Genomic DNA, 12,402 nt, shown 5'->3' with positions numbered 1-12,402 from the left:
TTACCATAGCAGGAGAGAAATTGCTGCTTATATTTTTACTTCTGTCAAGGTTTCTCCACAGCCTCCCAGGAGCAGGTCTGTTCCCACACTGCAGCCTGGTGAGATCCACCCTAGGTCACCATCAGAGCCTTTTGAATGTTCCTTTTTAAGGTTCGTTGATAATGGATCTTCCTCTGGGAGCCATAAGGATGTTTATTAGGCATTTGTGGGTACCTGATCTGTCTTATTGTCAGCTGCAAATCAGTCTCCTAAATTACACGTGAATCAAGGCTTTTAGCAAATGTATTCAAAAATTAACTGAAGATTCATGCGAGTCTTCTACAACTGCTAGAAATACCATCCAATAATGTAATATCACAGCTTTGCAGAACAGGCTGTTAAAATGCCATGGTATGAGCAGAGACAAATTAATTAATAAATGAACAAAAACCCTTGCATTGTAGAAAGAGCTACTAATGTTAAAAACACTCTCAAAAATGTAACTGTGAAATGTAACAGGATTGATCGATTCACTTTTTAAGTGATTAAAGACAACATTCAGGAACACAAAGAAAATTCATGTTTCAATGAATGACAGAGATTACAGTATCTGTGCAAGGAATGATCAGAACAGCAAAATGGTCCCTGCGCCAGAGCCTTTAAACAGCAGAGGTCAAAAGTTTTCATGACTGTTACAGGAAAAAAATCCATTTCAGAAATTAAATTCTGGATGCAGCTATGTATGCATGCCATCTTAAAATGGATTCAGCTTCCTAGGAAGGTCTTTACTACCCTCAAATCACTCAGAGATGTAAATTTACTACCATTCCCTAGTCCTGCTTTTCTATTCCTGAGAGATTCCCAGTCCCAGCTGCTTCCCTCAACACTTTTTTGATGACTGGAGCCAGTTAAAGGGGAGAAACAATATTCATGACCCTCTGCAATTAAAAAGATCTCAGGTTTCTGACATTAAATCTAAAATTCTTGCAGGAAAGTGTGTGTGGGTGTGCAGCCTAGAGATTAAGTGAAATAATTCTTGCCAGCTTCTGTTGAGCAAATTAAAGTAATAAATACATTTAATTTAATGAATATGTTCAAGGATATTAACTACTTACAGAAACTATATTGAAAAAAGCAAGTTAAATTCATTATTGGAAATACTTCTATATTTTCTTTTTATTCTTGGTGAAAAGCTAGCAACAATAAGGACCAAAAAAAGATTTAGGATGATACTTCCAGTCCTTGACTGCTGGGAAAAATTCTCCATTAACTTCAAGAGCATTTAATCAGAGAGCAATTTATGCCATTTTTGTCCTCAGTTGCAATTTTTCTTAATTTTCAGTTTCAGCATGTCTCTTCTGGGTGAACATCTTGTCGATTTTCACCAGTTTAGCCATGGCACTAATGCTGTGGGAGCCCCTGCTGCTTAGAGGCAGCCTGAACTGGTGGTTGAGGACATTGTTTCACACTTGAGAACACTCTTTATATAACTGTTCCTTGCTGCCTCTGGCAAGGTAGAGCCATGAGGAATAAAACTCTTCATATATTGCAAGTGGTTTTTATCCTCTTAAATATCCAGATGTGATGGGCGAATAAGACACCAGAATTCGGGTTAGATTTAGCAAGTTGGAGGAGGAGGAAATTTGCATTAGAATAGGTATAACTTAGGTGTAGTGTCCTGAAGCTGTCAGAGAGTCAAGGGAAAGTTCTTTGATTCAAAAATCAAAGAGCACTCCTTACAAGACCATCATGTGTGAGCAGCAGTTCAAGCTAAAGAGGCTACCTTCTAGGTAAGATGTGCTGATCCTGCTGTGTTGTTTGCAAGGTCTGGCAGTTAATACTGGTACAAGTTTTCCCACTGTTTCATTTTCTCTTCATTTCTGTAAGGATCTTCAGGTTTCACAAATAGGATCTTTCCCTCTTTAATTCTTTTTCATTCTTTATTTTGGAAATCTAAAATGTTCCCTAATTATTTAATTAGGCTCACATTAATAATTTCAATTGCAAACTTCTCACAATATGTCTTAATTTTTTTTTGTTCTGGCAGACAGTCAAGGATTGTGCTCCTCAGTCATTAAGACTAACTACCAAACCTGGTTCTAATCAGAAGGATCTAAAAGTACTTCTGAGACTGGGGCTACACAGACATATTGACTCCTTGTTTTCATGAGAATGAATTAAATGTCAGAATCTGGAGGGGTCTGTAGTGCACAGGCATGACTGGGGAAGTGTGTATGAACCTAAATGTGGCCTCCTATACCACACTGCTCACAACGGAGGTCCCGGTCAAGATTGTCTTGGACTGGTTTGTTTGGGCTTTTTTGGGGGTGGTGGTGGGTGCGTTTCTGTTTGTTTGGCTGTTTTTTTGGTTTTGGTGGTTTTGGGCTTTTTTTTAACAAAAGTTTCTCTTTCAGGTTTACTGACTTAGTTTTCTCAAGGTATCCTTCTCTTATTTTTCTCTAAGGCAGCTATGACTAACTCATGTGGGCTGGATCAGGATGATCTTGTGATTTGTAAGTATGTTCAGTGATCTAGCTGCACCTGTGTCAGAGTTTATTAGTGTAGATCCAGCAGATAATTGCTGTCTAGATTTTAGTTTAGAAAGCAGAATGAAATTAATGAGTCTTGCTGCTTTCACCCTGCTTTAGAGATAAAAAGGTTCTAACAAACTGGATGAAGTCCATACAATTTTTTGCTTAAGATGGCCAGAAATGTATGTGGTACTAACCAGGTAAGGACAATTATCCTTGTTGCCGTGTCACTTGCATATCACTGTGTCTTGGGGTGACTTGATGTTGTATTCCCTATCACTGCACTATGCCCAAATGGGACTATTGAAGGGTGAGTGGGTCTTGCTGATCACCCCTTGGCTCTCCAGCTCACGGATTCCACTTTCGTTTCATCCCTATGATTCGACAGGAACCATCGGTGAAAAGAACGTAGTGTGTGTCTAGCTTTGGCCTGTGTGCAAATCTGAAGTAAGTAGTGGATATTTTGAACCAAACCACTACACACTGTTATGCATATATCCAGCTCTAGAAGAAATAATCAGATAAATACATATAGATATGCACCCTGGAAACAAAATGATGTAACTTACTATTTAATTTAATACAACTGCACAATGAATTGTTTGCATCTAGAATAAAAGAGTTCTAGTTTATTTTACTTTTAGTTGAATTACAGAAATAATATCAGTTATGCTTTTATTTCATCTTACAAACTTAAAAAGAAAATCAAATGAACAGAATATTGAATAAATAGAAACTTACCTGTTTGAGATGGAACAGAGATATAAGTGGGAAAAACTGGTAGGCTAAGGCAAGCAGCCTAAAGAGATGGTGAATTGCATCCTTCCTTAGCAGGAAGTATGTGTACATATTGACAAACAGAAATGTGATAAAGGGATCTGGTTCAAATTCCTTTTCTCTATGAGATGGAGCAAGAGAAATGATGGTTACAGTCAGGCCTACTACATATGGAGAGTTTGTTCTCTCTTTTTGTTTTGCAGTTGTCCCCTTTACCTGCGCAAGAGTGCTACAGAAGTGCACAGAGCATACGTTTTATACATGGCAATGTATTGGAATGAGAAAAAAGGGCGGATTTGAATTTCTGGATTTCCTCATGTGTGGATGCATAGAACTACATTATTCTGTTGATGCTCAGTATATATTTTCACTGTTCCCAATCCAGATTACACTGAGGAGGTGCCAGCATTATTAATGTTGACATTATCAGTACTACTCCACACAGCATTGCAAACCCTGAATGCTTTTGCTTCTGTGAAGCATCCCTTTCTTCCCTTTTCTTCACCACCAATTGCTGCTGGAGCAGCAGCATAGAGGAAGGAATTGTGTTTGTCCTCTTCTTGGTCATCCCACTCCTATGCCTTCTTAAGAAAATCCTGGAGCACGGTGGAGCAGAACTACAGCATGTGTGGGGCTATTTGGAGCCTGCAAATCCCACTGTGGGACTGGGCAATGAAAAGGACTGTGACAGGGTAAGAGGTCCCAAAACCCTTAAGCAGTAAAGGAGACAATTTGTAGCTCATTTAATTCCTGACTAATGGGGAAGGGCAGGTTGGAAGAGGAGCGGAAGAAAGGTGAAAGACCTATGTTTTCACAAATATCAGCTGTGAAAAGATGTGTAAGGTATCATTATACTTTTCTGTTATCAGTATTACGGGAAATAAGTGTGATTTTGCCCATCAATACATCTTAGTCACAGACTATGCTCAGTTTTGGTGCACACAGTGTACATACATTCTTTATCCTTCTGCATATAAGAAGTATCAGATTTCATTACTCGTTCCCATCCAGCTCACTGCCGCCAAAATTTTGTGACTGAAATGATGACTGAGCTGTCAATAGCAAGTTCCCAGCTACTGATGGTCTCTCTGGGCTCAGTTCAATCAGTTCAATTGACTTTAGACAAGAAAAACAAATCTATATGAATATGACATGCATACAAGAACATGATACAGGCACCAGTATGTAATGGTAGCATTAGAAAAGCAGGATATTTTAGATACAGTTTAGAGCCCTAAGTTCTCTTTCCATAGGAAGCTACAAACCTGCAGAAAACTAGTCCAATCTGACTTGAATGCCTTTCATTCTTAAAAGCAGCTGTCAAGGAAGTCCCGACAGGGACTTTAGTTCCACAAGACTTACGGAACTGGACTCTTTCTTCATACAGTGAAGTGGCCAGATATTCTTGCAAGTGTGTGATTGTACCCTTCAGGATCTGACCTATAGACTATAAATGTCAGATCCAAACTTTATTGCAGCAGGGAAGAGAAATGACTTCAATATTTTAAAAAGGCTTCTTAGTGAACCCCATCTGCTGCTAGCAAATCGTGATAAAAATGACCAGAATGCTAGTCTGCTTCCACACACCCAGATAATTCAGATCATATATATTCATATAAACCTCATGCCAATTATTAGTAAATCCTACCTATCTCTCTCTCCTTTCCCCAGGAAAGTACTGCTCCCATTTCAGCAGGTGGTGTACCAAGTGGAACAGGGTAGATGACAAAGCAGTATACCCTAAACCACTGTAGTACTCTCTTCACCTCTCTCTGAAGGGGCTTGTATACAATTCGAATTTTGGCCAGCTGCAGGTCCTTGGATAGCTTTGAAGCAGCTTTGTCTTGTAAATAATCCCATTTTTAGTTCTTTCTCTATTCTAGCACCAGGCTGGAGAGCTAATCCACAGCTCAGTTGTGAGCCCTGCTTTCACAGTAACATGTGGTGCTCATTCAATTTCAATGGACAATTTCCATGTTTGCTAGGTGAGAGCTTTAGTTTGCAGTTAGAAGTTTAAAGTTATTTTTCTCTCCTCTTTTCAAGAAGCTATGTAAATTGGCCAAATCATGAGGACTTTCTAGTTCCAGTGTCAAGTCAGTGGCTCCAAAGACTACAAATACCAACTGAAAACAGCATTGCAGCAGCAAAGATAAGTGACTCTAATACTTTAAGAAAAATAGGACATAGATAACTTTTTTGAATGCCAAGGAAAAGATCTTAATGGTAGAACCAGAAAAAAAACCATCTTGTCCTCTTTCACCAATAAATTTTGTTTTGAAATATTTATCTTTTCCTGAACTGCACACTAATGTACAAGCTTCAAAATCACACTGGTGATTAGATAGGCATTATTTAGATATTTCATAGTCATTTTACCATTTGATTCTTGTGGATGATCTTTCATGTTAACAGTAAAACAATATCTTAACTTTGTCTCTTTCAGTTACATCAGTTTAGGTTTTGACCTAATTTTAGTATTGAACAGCTTCCAAAACTAAAATTGCTGGGAGAAATAAAGCTTTATTTTTCATTTCCCTCCCCCCCCCCCAAACTGTTTCTGCATTTTTCTTCCTCCTCTGTACATCCTACTCACCAAGAGCCCAGAACTAATAAAAGACCTTATTTTTTCAGTTGACTGCATAAATGTAAATGGGAATTTATGAGAAACAGTGCTAAAGGCATTATAGTATATCAGCGCTTAAGAAATTTCTGAGCCATTATTTACATAGCATCCTTGTTCTCCTAAATGCAAATGTATAGAATATTTCAATATTTTTTTTTTTCAGGATTTCACTGGCCAAATTTGACCAAACATGTCTGGTCTGTTGTGTTTTGCGATGATGTTCTAATCTGAACCTGAAGTTTTCACACAGAAAAATCAGATGAGGACACAGGTATCAGACAAAACAGTTCTGTTGGTTTGCCATCAGCACCCCCTCGCGGTGAAATATATTATTTTCTTATCAGAAGTCATTTGATGGATTTGCTCGCACGGAGTAGAAGGTCAAAGTTCTGGTAATGCCTTATAACATACACAATCTGTGGAAAAGCAATATTTACAGGTCCTGCATGCTAAATTTTAGAAATTAATTTTGGCATGAAAAAGATGAGGGGAGGAACAACCCCCCCATTTCTTGAATCTAGAATGCTTGTAGCAAAATTTAAATATAAAGATGGGAAGTTTTTCATTCTCAGACATGAAGCCCTTATTATTACTATTTTTTTCCTGGCATTGAAGCTGAACTTTACATACAAAAGAAGGGGTTATACCTAAAATCTGTGTTGAACGTGATCTTTTTCAAAAGTATGTTGCTGCTGTACATTTATATTTTACTGCATTTAAATTTTAAAATAATTAAACATTATGTCTAAAGCAATTGATAATTAAATCTTGTTAGAAAACACATAAAAGCACTTAAGAAGCAGACTTCTTTGATTCAAGTGGCTAAATTCCACTGTTTTTCACTGATATTCAGGCTTCTCTGCTGAAACTAGTTACTTTTAATCAGAATAGATTTCTATATTGAAAGTAGACAGTACATGCTTAAAGCTTCAATGTAATTTAGGCAGACCAAAATCATAACCAGTTAGTAAGAAACTCTCGTTTGTTAATCTGACCAAGTGAAGATGTTAAAAGTAAGATGATTCTATTAATTAAGGGAAATGAAAATGAAGCTACAACACTTAAGTTTCTATTGGTGCTGCATATGTCATATTATGGTTTTGAAGGGTGTAAACAACCAACCATTTCTCTTTTTCTCTCCACTAAAAGACCTGTGGTTATGTGTATCAGCTTTGATGGCCACCAGAGTACCTGTGTTCCCTGACACATCCGATTTTCATGTATGTGATGGTTTTGTAGACTTCCCACAGAGAATTAGGGTAAAAACTACTAGTTTCAGTGTCCTGTGAAGTCTCATCTCTGACATATGGTAAATCTCAAAAGAGCAGTCAAACATCAGCAAGGGTGTACCCTGCAGTCTCATAGTCTCAAAGTTCTGCATTTCTCACCTCACTCCATGTGTTTTCCTTCTCTACTTACTATAAGAAAACTGTTTTAAACATTATCAAAGTGATGGGCAGGGTTGAAATGGTCTGTATAAGAGGTTCCAGACTAGTGTAGAAGTGTAGAAGTAGTACTGTAGTAGTAGTGTAGTGTAGAATAGACTGAATTTACAAATTCAGTGTTTCTGGTTCTGTGTTTGGGATTCTGAGCAGCTCCTGCTTCTTTCCTCTTTGCTGACATCTCTTCTGGGAATAAAATATTCAAATTTTGTCAGCTTCAGTACAGTGTGGCACACTTAAACACCTTCTGACAATTTGGAGTTGAGCAGATGCCAACCCCTACTACTAACATCTATTTCTGGGTTAAGATGGATTGACAACCTTATTTAGTGCTGTTACCATTATTTGAATATCTTCTAAAGATGTTTTTATTTCCCTTTTTATTAGTAGTAGATCAAAACTATCAGCCCTAAAGTAGTCAAGAAGGCATTACAGAGCATATATAACCACTGTCAAAAATGGGGGCAGATGTCACTAAAGAGTTAATGAAGAAAAGGCATGAAATGGGGAGGAGGAATTTGTATTACAACTTTTCACAAGTATCTCATCTGTTGGTTGATTAATACTGCACAACCTACTAAAAGATTGGCTATATCTCATATTTCTTTTACGTTGCACAGCACAAGGCAGACTCAGTTTGTCATGTTTAGCATTCACTCCCCTTTTAGTCACCTAGCACTACCAATCGTTGTATCAGGAATGTTAGATGCTACATCCCAACCTCTCTCATTTTAGTCTTGTATTGTGGTCCATGAATCAGTCTATCCCTTTTTTTTGTGTGTGTGATGATATAATTTCCTTTCCATGTCTTCCTGTCTTCCATAAGATTAATGCTCACTGGGTAAAGAAGTATTTTACTTGTTTTCAGTAAGTTTCCTACTAATGTTTCAACAAGCACTACCTAGTTCTCTAATTGCAAGATTTTGTGAATAGCAGTTTTGTCTTCAGATTTTCCCCTGCCTTCATGATTCCTTAAGACCTCTTTAGCCTCATAGTGAAGACTCACAGCCTTTCACATCTCTTCTCACAAAGCAGGTCTTTATCTCCTTTGATTGTCTAGTTGCTCTTCTCTGCACCTTCTCTAGTTCCATCTCCTTCCTCAGATGCAGAAACCAGAACTAGGCATAGCAGTCCCAATGTGGACATGGAAAAAATTCTTAAAATGGCACAGTGATGTCCTGCTCTGAACACTTTTCTCTTGATGTCCAATATTTTATTGGCTTTTTTAGGCTATTGCTGTACAATGATTTCAGATAACTTCAAGTGATGAATCCAAAATCATCCTAAATTACAACTGAGTTTTTATGAATGCAGCATTGTGTATGCAAGATTTAGGATAGTTTTTCCTTATTGCACATTTTCTGTGAACTCATCTGCCACCTTTTTACCCACCTAGAAAGTTTGTCAAGACTTTTTGGCATTCTGGGCCAGTGACTTGGCTTTGGGCCATCTCCAAGAGTGGAACTTGCTTCAGGCTTGCAGGTTTCACAGTACAGCAGTTTCTTCAGATCATTGATAAAGAAAGCTGAATGAAGCTGTAACCAGCATAATTCCCTGGGGAACTTGAGAGGAGCTGACTCCTCTTTATCCTGAGAAGTGTTCATTAAGCCTTGTGTTTTGATTCATATTAAGCTGTGAAATATTTTTCCCCCTCCAGTCCTGTGTCAACTGTTTTATTTAATGGTAGAATTCTGTTTAAAAATCTCTTAGAAGGAGTCTACTTGATTTCTTTTATCCACATATCTATTTGATACACTCTGAGAACTCCAGAAGGCCAAGAAGCCAGTGTTTCCTGGCAATAAGTCCATGTTGGCTGCACTGTTCCGCTTGGAACACCGACTGCCCCCGTTACAGTGATTTGACCTTGGCTGGGTGCCAGGAGCCCTCTAAGCTGCTCTGTCACTCCTCTTCCCAGTGGGACAGGGGAGAGAATAAGATGGAGAACAACCAGTGGATTGAGATAAGGCAGTTTATTAAAGCAAAAGAAAGAAACAAGCATGTCCATTTCTCGCGCTTTCACGTGTCGGAGGAAAATAACTTTAAGGGATGGGACTATGCAACTACACGAATTTATTGTTTAAAATAACAAACCCATCAGTCAAGGCGTGAGATTTTACAACACCTCCGAGTAATGGCGACTAGTCACAAGATTTAGAGTTACATTGTGATTTATAACTTTCTAATCCAATAGATACTTAAAACGACACTTTGTTTTAGATTAATGACCTATCACCTGTCACACTTCTCACTGCAATGCAGCTGTGTCTTTACCAATAACTTCTCATGTCACGTACACACAGTTGTCTCTCTTATACCATCTACATTCTTAACTTAAACTATATAAAATCACACTATTTTATTCTAAAACTCTTCACCAAAACACCCAGTGTACAATTTTACTTATAATGATAGGAACACAAGTTTGTAATCCTTTTGCTTAAAGTGCACAAATCTCTGTCAATTAAGCCAGACCTAGTCTCTTCCAGGGTTGTAAATCAAAGCCTCCTTTAATTGCAGGAGTTTCTACTCCTCTGTCTCCCACACAAGCAAAAGTTTGTGCATGCATAGGCAAAGGGAAAAGTTGATCTCTACTTCCCATCAGTGAGCGATGTTTGGACACTTCCCAGGAAGTAGGGCCTCAGCACACATAGTGGTTGCGCAGAAGACAAACACTGAAGAATAACAAATGCTCCCCCATTCCTCCTCCCTCCCTTAGCTTTTATATCTGAGCTGACATTACATGGCATGGAATATCCTGTTGGTTAATTTGGGTCAGCTGGCCTGGCTGTGTGCCCTCCCAGGATCTTGCCCACTCCCAGTCCCTTGATGGGAGGAAGGAATATTAGAGGGACAGCACTGCTCAGCTGTAGCCAAAACACTGGTGTGTTATCAATACCCTTCCAGCTACCAATTCGAAGCACAGCACTGTGAGGGCTGCTAAGGGAAAAATTAACTTTACCTCAGTCAGACCCAATACACCTCTGTTCTGCTTTTCTCTGCCAGTTTTGTTGTTTGGGATGGGTGCACTGACATGGTGAACTCATACAGGTGGTCTTCAATGTCTCTGATGAGCTACCCATTGACACACCTCAGCCGGCCTGATGCTTCCACCTTTGCTGTTTTCAAATGTTTTATTCATTCTCACACAGTTTTGTGGTTGCCGTTCAGGAGTAGCTACAGATATGGCTTCTAGGCCACTTTTCCCATTCATCCCACTCTACCTGCATAGCTCTGGCTTCTGCAAAGCCACTTCTCTTCCACTCAATTTGGCTATGCAGTGAGTGAGGGGCCTCTGCAATGCTGCTTTCCACAGCCTCTCTCCTCTTTGGAGTCTGCAGGAAGTGTCAGTGCAGCGGGTGCACTTTTGGTTATTATGTGAGTCTGTCATGTGGTGATGTACTGTGGTGTACTTTTCTTTCCAGAAGAATTCACTGGGCCATCAGTGCAGCCCAGTTGCAATGTATAGGGGTAGTGGTGCAGTGACTGGTTTCACCCTTCTCTGGATACCAGCTGTGGTATTGGCTTCAGGGAGCCAACACAAGCACTTGAACTGTCCCTGGTACTTCAGGTTCGGCCTGAACGCCTCCATAGGAAGTAAGTATCAATTTCTCTTGGGAAATGAGATCAGATGTGCTGGGGCAGTGCACCCAAACTGTGTGGTCAATATGGGAGCTGTTATTCCAGAGAGACAATTTGCCATACCTCGTTTACTGTTTACCAGTGCAGAGCTTGAGGGCTTACATACTGATCTTCACTTAATATAGCTGTAATGGTGCACAGAGTACTTCCTTCATATCTTCCAAAAAATGAAGGGGAAATATTAATTTGCTCAGGAATAAAGAACTCTTGACAGTGTGACTTTGACAGGTGCTGCTAGAGAAGAATGGGCCAATCTGGGAAAAGCAGCACATGAAAACAGTAAGACAGAAAGGCATCTCAAAATATGTCAGTTATCATTCTTTATTACTTTTGATTGACAGTGACTAAAAGAAGCTCATAGCTCTGAGCAAGAAAACAGTAGAGTGATGTCTGCCATATTTCAGAAGGCAGACTATTGTAATTTTCTGAGGTGTGGAAGGAGGAAATCCAAATGTTGTTGCTTTCTGTATCTAACACCAATTTCTCTTTTGAATTGAAATTACCTACAAGATTTTAAATTTTGTCTAGTTGTCTCACTTAAAGAGGTGAGAACTACATTGAGAATAGTTGTTTCTCACTGAATGCTGGTTATATCAGAATTAAGCACCTGCTACTCAGGCAGAAGAAGAATAAAAAAGCTATCAAAACAGGGCAGAAGAGAGAAAATGCAAGCCTAAAGTTAAAATTTTTAAAAAAAGAAAGAAGTTGTTCCTGTATTCCTTTTCCAAAACATCTGAAATCAGGAAAATGAAAATTGCTGTAAATTCAGGTAGTGGTATGGTGAAGGAATATATCTCACATCTAGGTGTTGTCTAGTGTTTGACTCTTTGCCATAGCCAGGTGACAGCTAGACTTCTCAGCTTATTCTCAGGCAACTGTGAAAAAGGAAACAAGATTTGCATTACTTCCCATCACCGTTACCTTCATTTTCCCATGCTGTACTGCTTCATGTGCTGCCATGCAAAGAATAATTGTGGGCATTCTAGAACAGAATTGGATTTTTAATTTGGATTTTGTTTTGATGCAGCTGTGAAGAGCTACTTCCACCAGATTGTCCTGTGAAAAACCACATCTCTCCATCTGGTTGCCAAACAGGAAATAAAGCAAAACAAACCCCAAACACTGGTTTAGATTAGTTTGCTTTGAACTGGATTTAAAATTGCTTTATCTTGCTGAATAAACCCTTGTATTTATTTCATGCAAAATATTCCATGCTAATCTAAGAATTTTATTTTGCTGCCTTCATGTCCAAGGAATTGACTTACTTCAGCATGATCTCAGATACAATGCAGAGAGGTAAAAATACAGAGCATTAGAACCCTTGCTTCCATAGTTGGCAAATGGCAGAGAAGATTTTAAAGCTTCTTTGTGGAAAAAGCTCCTAAGAAGCACTAGTACCTACCCTTTTCTC

General features: G+C 38.8%; 1 protein-coding gene across 6 annotated transcripts in view; it reads left to right on the top strand.

Annotated features, from left to right (window-relative positions):
* Window positions 1-12,402, top strand: part of SOCS6 (suppressor of cytokine signaling 6) — a 120,836-nt gene that overhangs the window by 49,545 nt on the left and 58,889 nt on the right. For 4 of the 6 annotated variants that reach the window (XR_004242395.1, XR_004242388.1, XR_004242392.1 and 1 more), the window contains exons 2-5: window positions 2,444-2,492; window positions 2,899-2,957; window positions 3,491-3,979; window positions 5,331-6,181. The exons of 1 other annotated variant lie outside the window; for it this stretch is intronic. The gene's annotated coding sequence lies outside the window, so the exon portion shown is untranslated. Of the gene's footprint in view, window positions 1-2,443; window positions 2,493-2,898; window positions 2,958-3,490; window positions 3,980-5,330; window positions 6,182-10,774; window positions 10,947-12,402 lie in introns of all 6 variants that reach the window. One more of the 6 variants, XR_004242391.1, reaches the window with a different exon arrangement.

Source organism: Corvus moneduloides, chromosome 1, assembly GCF_009650955.1.
Source record: "Corvus moneduloides isolate bCorMon1 chromosome 1, bCorMon1.pri, whole genome shotgun sequence".
Taxonomy (NCBI): domain Eukaryota; kingdom Metazoa; phylum Chordata; class Aves; order Passeriformes; family Corvidae; genus Corvus; species Corvus moneduloides.
This window is presented reverse-complemented; position numbering and strand designations above follow the sequence as displayed.